This window comes from Globicephala melas, chromosome 8 (assembly GCF_963455315.2).
Source record: "Globicephala melas chromosome 8, mGloMel1.2, whole genome shotgun sequence".
NCBI lineage: Eukaryota > Metazoa > Chordata > Mammalia > Artiodactyla > Delphinidae > Globicephala > Globicephala melas.
This window is the reverse complement of record NC_083321.1, coordinates 88,391,563-88,403,978: the sequence shown is the minus strand read 5'-3', so window position 1 is coordinate 88,403,978 and position 12,416 is coordinate 88,391,563. Positions and strand designations below refer to the sequence as shown.

General features: G+C 42.7%; 1 long non-coding RNA gene across 1 annotated transcript; it reads right to left on the bottom strand.

Annotated features, from left to right (window-relative positions):
• Window positions 1-3,185: 3,185 nt before the first annotated feature.
• On the bottom strand, window positions 3,186-12,066 carry LOC115841337 (uncharacterized). The gene is made up of 3 exons (XR_009565054.1): window positions 11,955-12,066; window positions 5,173-5,257; window positions 3,186-4,090 (listed from the first exon to the last, which is right to left on the bottom strand). It is a non-coding gene; the product is annotated as an uncharacterized lncRNA (long non-coding RNA).
• Window positions 12,067-12,416: the final 350 nt, after the last annotated feature.

Sequence of the window (12,416 nt, the reverse complement as noted above, 5' to 3'; positions counted from 1 at the left end):
GGGAAGGATAATTGGAGGAGGGGAGATTGCTCCTCCAGTTGCTGTGATTCCATCAATAATCCCCTCAGCTTTCTCTCTAGCCACTCTCTTTCTAGAGCTTTCACCTCAGCAGCATAAAGTGGTGGGTTTGAATCTCACCTCTGCTATTTTCCTGGATCTGATTCCAACCTCTGTTCCTCACAAGCATGTGAGTTTCATCAGTTCTCAGAGCATTCACAGCAGGGGTCAAATTCATACTATGTATGCAGAGTAAATGGAGAAAGGAATATGAAATGCCTGGTCAAAATCCCTATTTCTCTCTCTCTCCTTTCCTAAGTAGGCCTTCTTCAAGAGAAATCTGCATCCTCCCTATGCACTGATATCGAGAAGTTGGGAGACATCTTCCATAAAGCACGTGCAGGAAGCAACAGCCCCATGCTGGCTCGATGAGGACTCACCACGCGGCGCTGAGCACGCAGATGCTGGCGGCTATCCAAATGGCTGATGTTTTCCCCTGTATCGCCAAGGGAGGAAGCATGGTCTGGGAAGTGTTGTGTGTGTGGTTTACTCTGATCACAGTAATGAAAGCATTACAGCGTGGAGTGGAAGCTACGCAGACTTCCTGGTCCAGCGCAGTCAGATAGAAAGGTTTTCAGCTTCTGTCTCCACACCGGCAGGCCTCTGGTCCTGAAATAAGCTCAGGGCTTGTTTCTCCGACTTGGATCATAGCCAAGAGAGCCTTTTAAGATTTTTCACATCTCAGGGCGGCTCTCTGTAGAGCCCTGTTTGATCAATAATAAAGCAGCCATCCAGACACTCTGGCTGAGCACAAAACGGAGCTTGATTTTCAGAGAGACGCCAACGTGGAGGATGATTCCTGGGGGCACTCCACTTCATACAGATGCAGGGCTGAGCTCTGGGTCTGGTGACACCTCAGCTAAGTTCCTTGATGGGAGCACGAGTGACTGTGACAATGGAAATGCCTGGGTTGCCTGCTGGTGATTTCACCCTTCATGTGGTTCGTGGGCTGCAAGGATGGCGGGAGTCTCTGTACTTTCTGCCTGTGCACAGGGCAAAGGTGGGCCAAGGCTGTGTTGAGTGGTGCCCCTTTGCCATCCCCCATTGTCACCCTCCCCCTCCCTCCCCCTAACCCAACAGAATATGTGTTAAAAAAATTGCATTTCAGTGCATATGAAAAATACATAGGGCTTCCCTGGTGGCGCAGTGGTTGAGAGTCCGCCTGTCGATGCGGGGGACACGGGTTCGTGCCCCGGTCTGGGAAGATCCCACATGCCACGGAGCGGCTGGGCCCGTGAGCCATGGCCGCTGAGCCTGCGCGTCCGGAGCCTGTGCTCCGCAACGGGAGAGGCCACAAAAGTGAGAGGCCCGCGTACCGCAAAAAAACGAAAACAAAAAACAAAAACAAAAAACAAAAAACAAATATGTCAGATACACTTTCTCCTTTTTTAAATGCTTATTAATTTATTCAACAAATATTTACTGAGTTTACTGAATGCCAGAATCTGTATTAGACCCGGGATACAAAAGGGAGACAGACATCAAAACAAGTCTTTGCCGTGAGTGTTAAAATAGATGCCAGGCGGTGAAGTGTGATCTTTGGAATCAGACAGATGTGGGTGTGAAGGCCAGCACTCCAGGGCACCAGTCCCCAGGCTCCCAGTCCTGTCCCACTGGCCATTTTCTTTTTGTATTTTGTTGCTGGTTCCTCACTGTCTTCCCCACCCTTAAGCAGAGAAGGGGTCCCAGGCTGCAGCCTTCTCTTTTCCAGCTATACACACTCCTCAGGTAATCTCTGAGGGCTTCAGATATTATCTCTATGTTATGACTGTCACTTGTTCCTTGAGGTTTGAGAAATTGATTTCTCATGCCCTAACCTGTTCTCAAAACTCCAGACTCATATATCCAACTGCCTACTTGCCATCCCCCTTCGTCTCCTTGTCTGCTGGAGATCTCACACTCGAACGGCTCCCAAAGTGACCCCCGTCTTTCCTGATGAAGCCCGCCCCTCCCACTCTTCCCATCTCAGCTGATGGCAGCAGCACCCTTTTAATTGCTCAGGCCAGGACCCTTGGAGTCATCCTTGACTCCGGCCCTCCCCCACACCCCACATCCAGTCCATCAGCAAATCCTTTTAGCTCTGCCTCCAAGACCTATCCGTCACTGTTACGGCCCTAGCCTAAGGCATCACTGTCTCTCGCCCAGATTATTATAATAACTTTGTAACTGGGCTCTCTGCTTCTGGCTCTGCCTGCCCACTTAATTCTCAATAAGTGTCCAGACTTATCCTTTTAAGACCTAGACAGACAACATCACTGCTCTGCTCCAATCCCTCCAATGGCTTCCCATCGATCTGAGGAAATGACCCAGGGCCCTCATTCCTGCACCTACCCTCTCGCCATGCTGCATGCACATTGCCTTCCTGCCTTGTCCTTGAACATGCTGTGTAGGGTCTTCTCCTGCCGTAGGGTCTTCTCTTCCCCCAGGTATCTTCAGGGCTCTCGCCCTCACTGTCTTCTAGTCTCCGCTAAATGTCAGTGAGGTCCTCCCCCTCACCACCCTCTAAAATAGCACCCCACCTCCCACGTACTCTCTGTAAACTTAACTTGCCTTGTTTTGCTTCACAGCACTATCCCCTATGGCACAGGTAGACTGGGTTTCTTATTTGTTTATTGCCTTTTTTCCCTTGCTAGCATCCACTCCATAGATCAGATTCTTCTTGTGTGACCCAAGACTGTATTCCCAGAGCCTAGAAGAGTGCCATCACGTAGCCGGAGTTCAATAGAGGTCTGTTGAATAGATGAACAAGTAAAATAACTTTTATTTAATAATAATGGAGAAGAATCTAAGATGCCAGGTGCCTACCCAGCCCAGGGTCCACTTCTGAGCAAAGGAGCCACAAGCAGTTCCTTCCACATGGTTTGCCATGTTCTGGATCATGTGACCCTGTGACCCTGGACACTGCTGATTGAACCAGAGATCTGCAATGCTGGCCTCTCCCCACTGCAGCCCTGCCTCTCCCCACCTCCCTTCTCCCTGTTCCCCAGACAGCTGACACATTTGAACTAAGATGATGCTGCCCAATAGAAATATCACGGGAGCCATATATGTAATTTTAAATTATCTAGTAACCATGTTTTTAAAATGGAACAAGAGACAAGTGACATTAATTGTAATAATATATTTTATTTTACCCAATATATCTAAAATATTATCATTTAAACAAATAAGCAATATACAAAATATTAATAAGGTACTTTACATTCTTTTGTACTGTCTTCAAAATCAAGTTTGTATTATACACTTAACGAGAGATCTCACTTCACACTTGCCATGTTTTCAAGCATTCAGTGGCCACATGTGGCTAGTGGCTCCCATGTTAGACAGTGAGGCTCTAAGAGGGTCACATTTCATGGTCAGGATCAATGTTTGTCTTCTTCGCTTCTGCTTCCTTTCTTCCAACTAGTTGGTTCCATAAGTGGGTCTAGCTTCTCAGATGATACTGGGTGTTTTCCACCTGGCAGGGCTCATGCCCTTGAGTCAGGCCTGGCTTCCCTCCCCCGTCCTCCATTCCAGACTCTCCACCTGAGAAGACTGTTTGGACAGACTCAGGGGGAAGAAGCTGGAAGCCTCACTGAACATCCTCAGCTTCAGCCACATTTTCCAAGGCAATTTTTACCATCGTGTGGTAGACAAGGTAATGCTTAATACAAATAGTGCTTTGTTTTCCATTTGGCTCTTTTCCTTTCTGGTATCTTCCCTTAGCAGGGGAACCCCTGAGTAGAGAAGGAATGAATGGTAGGATTCAGACACCAAAATCCCATCTGCAAGACCAAACAGGTTTCTGACTCATAACATGACATGACTTGGCAGGAAGATAATGACAAAAGAAGGTTCCATCCTGCACGATGATTTAACTGGCCCCAAGGGGGTCCTCTGAGATAAGCTGTAGGGAAGACAGGAGTGGAGAAACTTCAGATGGAAAGAAGAAAGCAGTATCCATGGGATTTGAAGTTATGAGTGAAGAGCAGCCCTGAGAGGTAGAGAAGCTGAGTACAGGGAGGCAGGTTTATCATGCTCTTTGAAGAATAAGCTGTTAAAAGAAAACAGAAGCTGACCCACATGGAAAGGAGAGACTGCTGGAGTGGCTGTTTCTTCTGATCAACATTCCTGGTCTGCAGGAAGTCTGCCTGCAGTGTTTTCTGTGGTCCCCCACCTGCCCCTGGGTCCTGCAACACATCACCAGCATCTGGGGCATCCCAAATGCAACTCTATTCTTTATTACCCAGAGAAGCTCACTCCTCCTTTTCCCCACAAATGGCTAAGGCTCTGTTGATTGGACAAAATTGTTTCTGGCTCCTGTATTCCTTGACCTTATTCTATTCCAGAGCTCCTCAGCTATTCAGAGAAACAGCATTCCAGAGACCCATTCTCTCTTTGTCTTCAGAAATATCTGGACATGCCTGAATGCCAGGGGTGGACACTTAAATTCAGGCTGGGAACTCCCCCCCCCACATACTGGTAAGTGGAGGGATGGGTATGGGAGCAGAAAACCCAGATCTGGCTCTGGCCTGGTGAGATGGCGCCATGCTGTCTACCTCATCGCCCAGCAGGGCCCTGGACCAGGCTACTCAGACTCCACTACCACCACTAGTGCCCTTTATAGTCAATGACTTAGCAACACTTGGCTTCTTTCTTTGCAGACCTCATTATGGAACACTTGTTAAGCAGTTGTTATTTAAAGTTCTCTGCTGTGTGTTATAACAAGGGGGGGCGGGTAGGTTAGCTTATGTGAATGTGGTGCTTTGCCCTCTGGGAGCTTGAAATCTTATTTCGAAGAGAAAATAAGAAAATTTTACCTGGGAAAGATGAGATGATATCATTCCCCATGGTTTAGACTTTGGTCTCTGAGAGCCTCCGTTACCTGTATTAATGTTCTGGCTAACACCATACTTGCTGCCAATTGGAGTATACTCTGTATTGTCAACACTTTCCTTGTGGATAATCTGTGCTAAGCCACCCTTTAAAGTTTTCTTTGCTATTATTGCCTCTTCTCCTTAATTAATTCCTTTGTTTAACATCCATGCAATATTACCAACATGTTTCATTTTATTCCTAAACACAGCCTGTAATCGAACAAGAGATGGAAAAAAAGAAAACAAAACACCTAATTACCTTTAAACAGTTTGTCAGTTAGTTCTTCAGCACTTGCAGCACTCTTCTACCTCGTTTTTTGTCACCGTCACCCCAGCACTCATCTCTGACAAAGAAAACAAAAGGGAATGAATAGAAAGATCTCAACAAGAAGACAGCCTCTCTGGTTTATACATGGCTGGAGTGAGAGAGATGCTGTCTGCGCTCCATGCCAGAGGCAAAGGGAATGAGGAAGAACTGAGCAGTGCCGACGGAGGTATGCCACGAAGAGGGACCTAGACATTGACCTACCCCAAGCTGAATATTCACAAGTTGATTTTGTTTTTTAGATATTTTTCAAATGAAGACACAAAATTCTAAAAAATCAAAAATCAAAACTACTCTTACGATTCTATTTTGGATTTTCATGCTTCAGTTTCTACCTTCACCCCACATCACTATCACTAATGAATGGATGTAATATGCTCTTAAAACAGTGTTCCTCTTTATTTGCAGTGAAGGACCCTTACCGGAGAGCAAGTTGTATGCCAGGAAATATCCTAGTTTCTCAAAGTGCATTGTGAAAGTCTTTTAAAAAATCTATACCCAATTTATTTTAGTGCTTTTTATTGTTAAAAAATTACTGTCCACCTCTCAGATATTTTTGGAGAACATAGGGAATGACAGGAATTCTGAAATCAGGGAACAATAGCCATGCTGCTAAAGACTCAATCTGGTGGCCAATACAACAATCACGATAATAATAATAATGGCTCTATCAATTAGGAATTGTGTTCAGCTGCTACAAACAGAGATCAGACCACAGTGCCTTGAATACACATGGGTTTACTCGTGTAAAAGAAATGTGGAGGCTGGTATGGTGCCTCCCTCATTATCAAGACACAGAAGCCTTTTATCTTTCTACTTAGCCATGTTTTTTTTTTTTTTAATATTTATTTATTTGTTTGTGCTGGGTCTTAGTTGCAGCAGGTGAGCTCCTTAGTTGTGGCTCTCTGTCTACTTAGTTGCGGCACGTGGGCTCCTTTCTACTCAGCCATCTTTGTTTCATGGCTTCCATTTTTAAGATTCCAGTGCATCTATTGGTGTCCCAGCCATCATGTCCATATTTCAGACAGGAAGGATAAAGAAGGAGGAAAGGGGGAAAAGGCACATGCTAGCTGTACATCCCATCCTTGAGGGGCTGTTCCAAATATATTGCTTTATTTCTTTCCCCCACAAAATCATTGTTCATCCCATCAACCTTATATAAAGATTTACATTTCTAGTATATTCATCTTAACCCAAAAGTTTCCTGTAGAGACTCATGTTGTCTTTGCCATTATTGGTTGCCCAATAATATCCAATCTCCTTCTCCTCTTGGAGGACTTCCTTCCTCGTCATTGTGTGTCCTCTTATCAGGAACAGGGCCCTGCTTCCCACTACAAAACCCAAAGGAACAATATCCTTCCCTCCCTGCCTTTTGATAATTGTGAAAACATGGGACCCACCCAGTCAGTCATGACAATCAGACACTCCTATTCAGTAGCTTCAGTCTTAGAGAAATGACACATGAAAAAGGAATGAAGAGAACCGCATCACAAAGGCGGCAGCAGCATCTAGCAGTGGAGTCCAGTGGTGGCACAAAGTGTCCAGCAGCAAGAGTGGAAGTGCTCTGGCCAGACAAGTCCTGCTAAAAACAGTTGTTGAGCTTCCTATTCTTCGTCCTCCAGTGCTGCTTAGTTCCTGTCTGTCTGCCATACCTGATCCTCTAGCCACTTGATGGTTCTGGGCTCCCTTTGTCTTTTCAATATACCCTGTTTTGCTTAAGATAGCCAGAGCTGGTTTAGTTTACATGCAACCAAAAGCACCCAAACTGATAGAATTAAGGATATAGGTACTATTATTCTAGTCCATGCACTTTGGTTACCAGAAATAGAAGCCCACACAACTTACCTCAGGTATGGATGCAAGGCCTAAAATCACAGACACAGAGACTGAGGCACTGTGGGAGAAGATACTGGGAAATTGCTAGGAACAAAAGCTGACCCTCAGAGGCCACATGGATGCTCAACTCTTTCAGTCGTTTTGCATAAAATCTCTTTTCCTCTGCTTTATTGGTCAGCTTCCTTTGCTTACTCACAGTTTCTTTATCTCCATAATTTTACTTCCTCTTTCTGGATTCTTACATGGAATCTATATGACCTTTTTACAGATATGCTATGATTGAAGCATTTCAGTTTCAAGCTCCATATCTCTATCTAAAATCTTGACAGAAGAACTGATGAGGGATTAGATAGGGATATACCCCAGTCAAATCAGCTATAATAGGGAAATGGGGCTCATGACTGGGTATATGCCTTCAGTGGGGGCTCCCAGATTAGGTCTGTGAGCAGGGAAGGCAGTAGAACCTTTCAAATACAGGGATGCATTGTGATGTGATGTACATGATGTTGTGCTATGCTGTGATATGAAGACCTAGGTATGGCACAATTTTTGCAAGGCATACCTGAGATGCTCAATCAATTAAATATTTTGAGTACCCACCATGTTCAAGGTACAGGACTAGAAGCTGAGGAGATTATAAAGAAGATAATATGTGCCTTCCCTCAAGGACTTCACAACACACACACACACAAAATGTTAAGGAATTAATTAACATATACCTGGTTAACTGTTAAACTTGTATTACCCACAACGTGGTGGAGGACTTCAAAAGAAAGGCCATACTGAGCTTTGGTGATAAGGGTAGCCTATATAGAGATGTTACCTTGCGGGAAGAGATGGAGTTTATTGATAAGAGATAAGATTACTGATAAGAAGAAAAGAGGTGGAGTTGATTGATAAGAGGTGAGTGATAATGAATGGTAGAAGTGGGATAGAAGTGTGAACATCTGAATGGGCTGAAAGACAAAATTTGAAGCAGTGAGACCCAGAAAATGAAAATCATCCATTTTAAAATTTTACCTGGTACAATCACAGTACTAAAGTAACCTGTAGGTTTATCAATGTATACAAGGGAAAAAGGGGAAGACGTGAATTTAAATTTGAGAAGTGAAGATGGGAGACTTAAGGTTCTGATAATGGCAAACTATATCATTAGAACCAAATATGATACTGAAAATCTGAGGAATATACGAGAACATCTGCTTGAAGCATCAGAGAACTAAACAAACAAACAAATAAACAAACAAAAAATTAGGGTAAAATTACTGCTCCAGGATTTGGGGGGAATGATGGAACCCCTGGGAGATGAACTGGCATTTAGGGCTGCTTTTCAAAACCCTTGGGATGTTTGCTAAGTCCAGAGGGGGTGACCTATAAGCTGATAAATGCCTCTAACTGTCTTGTGGGGTCAAAAGAAAGAGGTTACTAGTCCAGAGGTCAGCACAGGAAAAGTCCTGATGAATTCTCTGGGGTTGAGACTCAAAAGAATACAGAACTTCCTAGGGACTTCAAATAATTTCAGACCCTAAAATTGAGCTGAGATGATCTCAAATTGTTAGTACTCTCAAGTACCTAGCAGAAACAAAAATAAATCTTCTTTGGAAAGAGATAACATTTTCAACCTCAAAGTATTCCTACAAGCAATTTTGCAAAACAATACCCAGCATACAGTCAAAAATAACCAGCCATATGAGGAAAAAAGACTACATGGACAACATTAGCAAGAGGACCAAGCAATAAAATCAGGCCCGCAGGGGCTACAGATATTAGTTTTATCACACTTAAACTGCTAATAATTGTGCTTCTTATGTTCAAGAATATAAAAGAGAAGATCAAAACTTTTGGCCAAGAACTAGAAACTTTAAGATGGAATTTCTGGAACAAAATACTATAATAATTGAAAGTTACAATCCAACCCAACTGAAAGTTAAACAGCATATTAGCAAAGATGAAAGGATAATTCATGAAGAAAATTTCCAGAAAGGAACAGGAAACAAAGGAATGAAAAATACAAAGGAAAGAATAAGAGATATAGAAGATATAATGAGAAGGTCTAACATGAATTTAATTAAAGTCCCAAGAGGAGAAGAGATGGAAAACAGGATAGAAGCAAAAGTTGAAAAGACAGTGGCCAAGAATTTTCAAAACTGATGAAAGACATCAAAATCATGGGTTTAAGAATTCACATTAAGGATAAATTCACAACTAGGCACAACATTCATAAACTTCTGAAAATTAAACACACATAAAAATATCTTAATACCAGCCAGAGAAAATATCAGGTTACTTCCAAAGGGCCCCTTACTCAATATCTAAAGAATATCTACAAATCAATTAAAATTAAAAAGACAAACAACCCAATAGAATAAAGGACAAGAAATTAGAACAAGCACTTCACAAAATAGGATATCCAAAGGTCATAAACTTACAAAAACATTCTTGACTTCATTAATAACAAGAAAATATAAATTAAAATTATAATGATATTCCATAGCACACTCACTAAAATGGTCTTTAAGTAGATAATATAAAGTGTTGATGAAGACGTGGAGCAAAGGGAACTCTCATACGCTTATGGTACAACTTTCAAACACTGAAGTTTAACAAACCTATGCTCTATGACTCAGTAATTTCAGGCATAAGCACCGAGAAACACATATAAGAAAATTCATGGCAGCACTATTTGTAACAGCCCCAAACTGGAAACTACATAAATGCCTATGGATAGCAGGATGGATAAAGACTGCAGTATATTCACACAAAAAAAGCAATATACAGCTTTAGTGAAAAAAAAAAAACAAAAAACTTTACTAAAAATAAACTCACTGAAGCTACATGCAATAAAATGAATAAATCTCAATGTTGAGCAAAACAGTCAGACACAAAAGAATGCATAATTTAGCATATAAATTTCAAAAAGTGTGCAAAACTAGTGTTTAGGAATGTATAAATAGTAGTAAAGTAATGATTTCCATAAAAGTCAAGGGAGTAGTACCTTTGGGGACAAAGAAAGGTAATGATTATGGGGTACTTCTGAGGTGCTAGGCACCTTTTTTTTTTTTTTTTTTTTTTTTTTTTTGCAGTATGCGGGCCTCTCACTGTTGTGGCCTCTCCCGTTGCAGGGCACAGGCTCCAGACGCACAGGCTCAGCAGCCATGGCTCCCAGGCCCAGCCGCTCCATGGCATGTGGGATCTTCCCAGACTGGGGCACGAACCCGTGTCCCCTGCATCGGCAGGTGGACTCTCAACCACTGCGCCACCAGGGAAGCCCTAGGCACCTTTTTTAACTCAAGTGTTGTTTTACATGTGTTCATTTTGTGAGAAATAATTGATCTGGACACTTTTGTTCACTTTTCTATGTTAAATTTCACAGCGAAAAAATAAAAGTTTTAAAGAAAAGAAATAGGGTCAGGCTTTCTTATAACTGTTATATATGGCATACTTACTGTGTGTCAGGTACTCCGTTAAGCATTTTACATAAACTACTTCATATAATCATCCTAATGAGCCAGAGAGGCACATTTTATCTCTGCCCCTCTCCCCATTTACTGAGCCTTAATTTCCTTAACTGAAAGATGAGAATAATATTATCCCACCTCAAGAGGTTATTGTAGGAACTGAATGAGATATATGCAAAAAGCCTAAGTGTCTAACACATAGGAAGTTCTATTTAAGATTTAGCTATTATTTAATTAGCATACTGAGACTCAATGAAATCAAGGAGCTTGCACAAGTCCACACAGATAATGAGAGAGAAGCTAGAATTTGAGCCAATGTCAGTGTCACAGCTGGTGCCCTTTCCTCTTCACCAGGGTAGTGCATCCCTCTGTGTGTTTTATGTCAGACACCAAAGCCATTCAGTTGTAGAACTGGGGAGCTGAGACTCCAGCTGTCCTCAGCCTGCCCCTTCTTCTGGGAGAGCAGTGGGATTTGTTCTCTATGTGAACTGACATCACTTATTCACCTTCATTTTTTTAAGGAGTGCAGGTTGTCTCATTTCATATCCCAAGCTAACTTAGTAAAGGAAATGCTTTTTCAGAGATGATGAGCTCTGTAATTGTGCCTTCCATGAGAGGAGGATCACAGCCAGCCGTGAGACTCCTCTGCAGCCCTTCCAAGCAACACTTGTGGGCTCAGAACCACTATAATGGCATCAAGCATCTGAAGATGGACAGCCTGGCAGAACCCAGGGCTGGTTGCTTAGCAGATGCCAGAGGATTGAGTTGCTGGAACTCAGAGAAGTGATTGGTGGAATGGAGATGGGAGAGAAAGCAGGGCAGGTGCACAAGGTGAAAAAATATTTCTCTTCATCTCAGTTTTCTCCTTTCTTTCTTCCTTTATGTCTATTTTTGCCATCTCCCACTTGAATGAAATTATGTTCTTTTTTTAAATAAATTTATTTATTATTTTTGGCTGCATTGGGTCTTCGCTGCTGCACGTGGCCCTTTCTAGTTGTGGCGAGCAGGGGCCACTCCTCGCCACGGTGTGCGGGCCTCTCATCGCAATGGTGTCTCTTGCTGCAGAGCTCGGGCTCCAGAGCGCAGTTTCAGCAGTTGTGGCACACGGGCCGAGTTGCTCTGCTGCATGTGGGATCCTCCCAGACCAGGGCTCGAACCTGTGTCCCCTGCCTTGGCAGGCAGGCTCCCAACCACTGCACCACCAGGGAAGCCCAGAAATTATGTTCTTGAAGCTGGTCATGGTTGTCTTTCCTTCTCTCTCCCACTTACTCTTAACCTAATCCCACTTGTTAAACCAGCCAAGATCCTATAATATTTTACAGTTTACAAAGAGTTTTCACATGTATGATTTCTCATAAAAACTGTGTTGGAGACTTCATGTTTAAGCTCTGCCATGTAAAAAGCTTGGAATTCATCACTCACCTTTACCACAAGAAAATGCTGAACAAATGGAAAATCAATGTCTTTTCTTGGACCCATCTGAGGAACACACTTCTGTAATTCCATTGGGCATTATCTTTAGACTCGTAACCCTGTAAATATGATGGGGAAGAGAAAAGCAAAACAAACACACAAAACATTGGTTTCTATCTGACACCTGCTGTCTATTCATAGGATTCATATCTGATCAGAATTAATGTGGCAGATGGAGCCAAATGAATAGTGACTGTTACCTTCCTGGAATTATTTCAGGTTATTCTGTATCTTCAACCATATATCAGGAAGAATAAAATGGGAAACACACATACAGGGTGTAATCACTTATGAAAAAAGATAACTTAGAGAAGTCATGACTATAGATCTAGCAGACCCAAAGCACCAGGCTCAGACTTTGATGAATTCTATGAAACATTTAAGAAAGAAATAACACCATTTTCCCACAAT